General features: G+C 38.8%; 1 long non-coding RNA gene across 1 annotated transcript; it reads left to right on the top strand.

The window, feature by feature from the left end:
• The first annotated feature begins 623 nt into the window (after positions 1-623).
• Positions 624-7,163, top strand: LOC120759694 (uncharacterized). The gene is made up of 3 exons (XR_005703218.2): positions 624-695; positions 885-956; positions 6,471-7,163. It is a non-coding gene; the product is annotated as an uncharacterized LOC120759694 (long non-coding RNA).
• Positions 7,164-8,033: the final 870 nt, after the last annotated feature.

Raw genomic sequence — 8,033 nt, 5'->3', positions numbered from 1 at the left:
GTATACATGGTACATGTATCACAGATACATACATAACACATATCTGTTTGTGTGAGCTGGAAATAACAGGCAAAGAGCTTGTAAAAAAAGGTGTTACAGCATGCTACCACGCTGCCTACACCGGCATTGCTTTTGTGAAGAAGGCCCTGATAGACAAATGCCTGCTTCTGTGATTTTTTTGGCAATAAGGATTTTTGTAATTTCATATTCATATATTTGATTCTGTCTTGCATTTTGAACTTGTTCACAGGCAAAGATATGGGTTCATTTTATTCATGGGAATGGGAACTTTCTATGTCCTTATCCCCCAAGAAATCTCCTGAAATAATAGAGCCACTGGATTTTTAAAGAAATGTTGAGCACTTCATGAGCTAAATATGCCACTATTAGAAAGAAACAAAGAAAGGACAAATAAAATGGAAGCTTATTTGCATCTGATTTGCATTATCCTGTGAGCATTGATTTAATTTTTATTTCATTCCTCCTAATACTATTCAGATTGCAGACTGCAACCTTGCTGCAAATTTACAGCTGAGTTTCATTGTTCATTTAATCATCTCAGGTGTTACTGAAATAGGGAACACTGGTGCTTGAAAGATTTCCCCTGAGGTTCATGGGAGCTGCCTGTATCCTGAGGCTGGAGGAGGGGATCTGCAGATACATTCTGGCAGTTGGTGCTCTGAATTTTGATGATGGTCTGTTGAAAAATTGCATGGGCTATCCTGTGTCAAGACAATCATTGCTGTCTCCTCCTTTTAGTCAGCAATTTGTCTCTTCAAGCTTACTACTTATGTTATGCTTTTTTCTCCTCCATCCCTAACCCCTTGCTTCAGCTTAAATATTTGCAATAACTCACATTTCCCTCTCCCTCATTTGTCTTGCAGGCAGGAACAAACACAGTGTCAACACTGTGCAGATGTGTTTTAACCCAGCAGAATATTTCGATGAGTTTGATGGTGAGTTATGAAATATTTGTGGTTAGTTCACAACACAAGAGGATTCTTTGATAAACACAAGCAATTTGAGTTTACCATGAAGGTATCTTTGTCAGGGAATGTTTTTCTTTCTATTTCCTGCAGCTTTGCTTTCTTTGGTTCAGAGTCAAAAAGTTAGCAGACTTGGGCAATGGGCAGTACTATCCATGATTTGAAATTCTCTTTTAAGTAATATTTTATATTGTTTGCCTAAAGTCTACTGTGTCTGCAAGCAATCCCTCCTATAAAATTATTTACCATTGAATATTTGCTGAGAGCAAACACCAAAGCATCATCAGGTTCTAAATATGTTTAAAAATTTAAACAACTAGGAGTTGAAAATATTTTGAAATTTTGTTTAGCTGTAGTCTGTTTCTATTGACATAGGCTTAGAAGAGTCTTGTGGCTGGGATCTCTGATGTTTCCTTTTGAATTTTTCAAATTAAGTTTTGTTCCTGATTTTTGAAGAGGCAAAATTTGTGATGGTATCATAATGAATAAATGAATGAATACATTAAAAAACCCTAAAAATTTCCCCTTGGGAAACAAATTTGCTCATATTGGTGCTGGAAGAGAGGGTTAAGTGCTATGTGACAGAAACTGCATTAGCTGTTGCAAAAGGAGCTACTCATTTTGATCAACAGCAAAACGTTTGCCTTTGAATCTCCAGTCCCAGTTGGAGCAGCAACCTTTCCCCTATAATTAATTTTTGTGTGCTGTAGTCCATTAGAGAAGAGAGTGACAGCCTCTGGACACAGATTACTGTCTTAGGTATGGCCCAAAGGAACATTATGGCCTTAATTAAAGGTGGCTCAATATGTCAGCCATTGTAATAGTTTGAGTATTTTTAATACTGTGTCAGTATCTAACCACCTTAAAAGAATTCTGGTAGCAAGCAAACTAAGTAATTTAGAGGCAGCTCATGTTCTCTGTAAGTTTTGCAGGACTGCTATTGGGAATACTTGATAATTTATGAAGGCTTACACCACCAAATTAATTACATTTTCCTGATGCCACATGTCTTTTTCATACAAGCTAGCTCTGAATTATAAGTAACAATATTGTCCTTGTTCATTCCTTCAGTACAGGAGACAGATTACTAATAACACCAATAGAATTCAGTTGCTGTATTTTAGAAGTGTCATTTATTAAACACTGCTACACTTTAGGTGGTATATGCTCCTCTAATACTGACCCTGATTTCTGCTGTGTGTATTACTGCATCTCAGTTCTGAGCCATTGGCATGGGTTTCATTTGGAAGCATTTTTTATAGCTTAGAAAAAATAATTTCTGAGGAAATGACCAATGCAGAGACTTCCTGTGATATGCAGGAAGTACAACACCATGCATTCTACTGTTTTCTGTGGGAATGAGGTTATACTTCAAACCATTGTTCTGACAGACAAAATAACCTTTTTGTCCGTACAACAGGTAACTCGTTATCAGTGGGTTTCTTCTGAGGTTCTGCAGTCTTGAATCATGCTTGCATTTTGCATAGCAGATATTTCTTAGAAAGCTTGACAAACTTTTCTGATGTGGTTGGCTTAGGAAAAAAAATGAGTGTTTTCAATTTTTCTTTAAACTAAAATAAAATCAATTTTAATAGGTAATATAGGAATACAACTAACCCCTGAACTTCAATCAGCAAGGAAGGAAATAAATAGACCTTATATTTCCTTTAATAAGATTTTGGAATATTGACCTTTTTTTTTTTTTTTTTTTTTTTTTTTTATCGCGATGATAGAAGAGCATCTAGGGCTGCTTTTGGAATAATTTCAAATCAATGATTTGAACAATGAAACTAATTTTTTCCATGATTTGCTATTACTTGAAATAAGAATTAGATTGGAGATGACACTCCAAGAGGAGAATTTTTCACAGGAAATCTCACTTTTCTACAATTCCTTTAAATACTAAAGTTTGATCTGTGAAAGAAGCATTGTTACTGTTATTGTAAAATGCAGCTGAGAAAAACACAAAAGGTACTGTGAAAGCAGTATGTATAGATGTGCCCTATTTGGAACCTGCAAGAGGATCTTGCATCCTCTTCCTAGGAGGGAGTGAAAATGTTATTGGACAATGACACTGCAGTATGAGTGCAGCAGGTATAACTTTGGAGCTCAGAATTGTCCAGCACTTAGGCTTAACACTTTTTCCGGTGAAGTCTTCTTTTCCAGTATTTTCATTTCTGGTTATGGAGCGTTGTGGAGCCACGCTTCACTTTTCAGCCATATCAGTTGCATGTGTCTTAAAGGTCAGCCTCCAAACATTACTGATTGTGCAGAGAAGACCTTTCTGAACTAACGGTGAATTATGTTTTCTGCTGCATTTAGCCTTCAGCTCTGTATAATGTTTGGTCATCTTCACATTATGTTAAGTACAATGGCTGTTGAAGGCCTTCCAGGTAGTGACATCTGGTTGTGCTACATTACAGTACAAAAATTGCCTCAAGGAGCTAAGCCTCAAGTAGTTCAGCATCTGTTTCAGGTTGTTTCAAGAGATGGTATACTCCTTTTAAGCTTGCCCATGAAGAATTCTTACATCAGCTTTGATAGCAAAACATTTTTCTGCTTTTTCTGCAGCATGCAGTTAGAAGTTTACTTTGATAGTAAGTAGTTTTTGTGCTCTGAAATTTAAATCAGTTTGGAAGTATCTGGTGAAAACCTGTTAATTGAGCATCAGAAATATAAATACTTGCAAGGGCAAAGGTATGTTAAATAGCCTTTCACACAGTCAGGACTTTTTAACTGGAATGGTACTGATTATGTTTTGTCCCCATCTCTGCTCAAAAGTAGAGGAAATACAGGTCTTTGTCAGCCCATTTAGAAGCTTGCCACCTATTCTCACCCTCTGTATTCTGATAGCACTAATGTCCTTTAATTTCTCCTTACTCAGAGTAAAAATCTCTGTAACAGTTGCACAGCTGGCAGTAAATCAAATCTTCTTAGAAGACATTTGGATTTCTGACCAAAGATGAGATTCTCCATCCATCACTCTGTCTTGAACCAATGCCTCCTGAGTTTAAAGAATTTGCATACCCCAGATTGATTTATTTTGAACAAGACCTGAAATCTAACAAACTTGAAAGAATGCCAGTTAAATGGGATTGTAACTTCTAGCGTACAGATATAAATTGTCAACTAATGATTGCCCTGGATCAGGCCATATTAACAGGGAGCCACAAGATGGTGCTGCCATAACTGACCTGTTTAGTCTAGCTCAACAAACAAGAAAACACTGCTGTCCTCTCCTTAAGAGGCAACAAGAAATTACTCACCGTGGATCATTCACTCCGTTGTTCCCCAACACGTTTACTCAATGTGCCGTTTGTTCCTGAAGTGTCAGGATGTCACTTTGTCAGGATGAGCTACATCCTTTCGTTGTGTCTCCTTTGGTACCTCCAGTGGCTGGGCAACTTCTCCTACCAGCAGGTTTTTTATAAGATATAGTTATATTCCAAGCAATTTTCTGACATAGTGCTAAGGAAGAAATAATTTAAGATCCCTGATGATGGCATATCCAGACCTAACAGCCAGACCTGTGCATGTCACCGAAGCTGATGCCTGACTTTAATATGTGAAACATCCCACACTTAGAATCATTTGAAAGGGAAAGCCAGAATGGCTGGGTATTTGCTAGGCACATCAGGATGTGCATAATTCTCTCAGCCCTATGCATAGTCACTGTAGTCTTCCTCAGAGCCACACAATATTTGGGGTCCAGAGCTGATCCCTAAGACAACAGTCACAGAAATTGTATCAAATGTCTCCAAGGATTATCATGCAAATCTTCTGCTGAAATCTTGCTGGGAAGCCTAGAAGATAATTACATTTACCTGCCCCCATGCCGAGTTCTGTTTCTCCAGCTGCCCCTGTCCCCTGGATGCAAAAATGAATGTGTGCTGGCCCACAGGCGCAGCAGGCTGCTGTGCTGATTAAAAATCCACCCTGTTCCCCCATGCCAGCTCTTTTCTGCCGGGGTTGCTGTGGTGCAGTGGAAGGGAGCACGTGCCTGAGCCTTGGGGCCAGGGTTCCTGCAGTTGGCACTCTGAAATGCCCAGCAAACACGACTGCACTGTGCCTGAGAATGGTGCTTTTTGGGGGTCTTGTATGTGAGTACACAGTTCTGCCAGCTCTGCTGTGGGATGATAACTGCTGGCAGATGTCTGTGAGCGTCTAAAAGATTTAAAATGTCCCAGAAAATTCCCTATGGGTTTTTTTGTCAGTTTTTGCGTTGTACCGCCCTCATTAGTTTCCATGTATTACTTGTCCAAGTGAAACTGCTGAATGAAAGAGAGGTCTTCTGTGGTAAAAATAGCACAGAAGATTTTTTTGTTGGATTATTATTTCATTTTTCTATCTGTTAGGGGGGGAAAAAAAAGTAACAACAACAACAAAAAAACAGACATGAAAAAGGTGTGTGCAAGATCACCTTAGCCTCATAATAGACTCATTATAATGATTGTTTTTATAGTGAGTTACTCAATAAATAGCCTGTTGGCTACAATGAAAGAGGAGCTTAGAATAAACTGTTCCAAGAAATAGCATTGATACATCCATATCAACCATGAAGGAATCAGGAGGGGTGCATAAGGAGAGTCATATCTTTTCCTGGAACTAATATGGAATTGCTTTTAGCACACCCACACACATGCACAGTAGTGCACAATCTTTATTTATTGCATTCTCACCAAGGAGTACTTCTAAAATCTTATGAGAGACAGATCTAGAAATACATGATTTATCTGGAAGCAGAATGAATTTGATGCATTAAGTAGGTCGGGTTTGAATGAAGATGTTCCTGTTTTCACACACGGAAGACTGGTATTGATTTGATGCATATTCAGAATAAGCTTCTTCACAGCTGTTTAAACTCTGCCCTCTACAAACTTTCATTAATGTTTAGATTTATGTTGCCTTTCTCATCACATCAATGCTATTAGGGGGGTTTGTGATACTCAGGGAAGTGGTTTGGTTTTGCTGGGTCTGCATGAAATGTGTTTTAGGAGAGCACCTTTGAGTAGGAACAAACTTGTTTTAAAGTGTCATGTGTGATCTGAGCTTTAGAGAGATGATGGAATGGACATGGAGGTATTAAGCAGTTTGGTAACGCCTTTGTGATAAAACAGAAAGCAGCATTTTGGCCTTCTAGATTTCTGAGGTTGCTTTGTAAGTTCTATTGATATGTCATAGTTTACTACTGGTTACCCCATACACAGCATACTTTCCACATGGTTTTCACAGAAGATTTTTAAGAAAGAATGAGGATTTCATCAAGCCTGATGTGTAAAAAATGTACTTCATTACCTTTAAAACCCATACTAAAGTTGAGGTGACCATGTACAAGTAGCTGATTGTACCAAAGCTTTTTACAACTCCTTGCTAAAAAAAAAAAAAAACCCTGCCACTCCATTTGTTGTATTCTTTAACTGTATTACTTCTTTATGCTCTTTTCTGTAATAATTTTTCTTTACATTTTATTTTCACTTTATCTAGAAGACCACTGGCAATGGGCAGCACAAGTAATTTAAGTTCCTTTGTAGTTCTACCATATCTATCATCAACAGGACAAAAGCATTTGAGAAAAAAGGTGAAAGTCAGTACCAGTGTGTTTCCTCATAAGACTCCAACATGAGAAGTTCAGAGAACAGTAGCTTTGCTGAGAACTGCCTGGCACACTTTATGAAGATTTGTCCTTTATTAATATTTCTGGTTTCTGGACTGTGGGCAGTTATGAAGAGGTCAGTGATTCCCCCTCCATCAGACAGCAAATGGACCTCTTAGGCTCAGGATGAGCAGTTGGGTTTTCCTCCTTGAAAAGATGGGTGAAGAGGAGAGAAAGTCAGATCTGGTCCTGCGGGTTAATCTGTGGAGCAGTCCCAGAGGCAAAAGCACAGAGGTGACACAGTCTCACAGCATTGCTCTTGGATCCATAGCAGCCCACTCTCTTCTGAGTGCCTGCTGATGTGCCTCAGTATCCTCCTTATTGCAGCACCATCACTCAGAGTATTTGAATTTTCGTGTCTTCAGTGTGAGCTCTTTGTAAAGTAATAATCTGTGCTTTCAAATGTTCAGTCATAATCAGCTGATTGATCATCCTTTGGTTGGGGGTAACAAATGTGACATTTGGCGACCAGGTTATCCTGTGCTTGGCACCACAGTGCAGCGTGTGGCTTTTGGCTTGGTGAAGAAGTGCCTATGCTTGCAGACCTTCTGCATCCTTCTCTGCCATGCTTTTTCTGCCCCTCTGCCAGGCATCATGCATATGCTGGAGTAAGCAGATGGGAAGAGGAAGATACACTTCCAGCAAGGTCCTGTTTGTGTGCTGGGGAAAATCCACCTCCAGCATTAACCACTGGTGAAGAGCCTGGTCATTTCAGAATTACTCCTTATATATTGATTTCTGGTGGATTCAGCACCATAGAAATCCTCCATTCTGAGTCTCTCACCTTTTCTTATCCTCTGTGTTTGAACAGGGGAGGATTTCTTTCTCTTGCTGGCTGGAGGAGGTGAGGTCAGAAGGAGAAAGAGCTTGGGTGGCCGAGTCACAGGTGGCAAAAGAGCTGGGGAGGGTCTCCAGATGGCTGACGTAAGGGTTCATAAAGTGATGAGGACTCAACCCGCAATGTTCCTTTAAACCTAAATGTTTGTATGTGTTACCAAGCCAGCATGTAAAACTATATAAACATTTTCACATGTCGAACTACAGATTAACTGTGGCGCTTATGATGATAATTAAAACCACAAACACAGCATATTGTGAAAAATTCCACATGCATGTTCAAGTTCCAGTCTTGCAGTCAAGGAAAGGCATTACTGAGTTTCTCTTGAAAGCTATTCTTTGTATTCAGCAAATCTTAGATGGAGCTGAAGGTTTTGCAGGATTGAACATCACTATTTGTAGAATTTGGAGAAGGTCTTTCATTAGTTCTGGAGGTATTGTTTAGATCAGGATTTTTTTTTTTTTTTTTTTTTTTTTTTTTTTAAATACTTTAAGTGAAAGAAACCGACATAGGAGTTTGGAGTGATCCATATATAGTATTTCAAATCAAATTTCAA

Source organism: Hirundo rustica, chromosome 1, assembly GCF_015227805.2.
Source record: "Hirundo rustica isolate bHirRus1 chromosome 1, bHirRus1.pri.v3, whole genome shotgun sequence".
NCBI lineage: Eukaryota > Metazoa > Chordata > Aves > Passeriformes > Hirundinidae > Hirundo > Hirundo rustica.
This window is presented reverse-complemented; position numbering and strand designations above follow the sequence as displayed.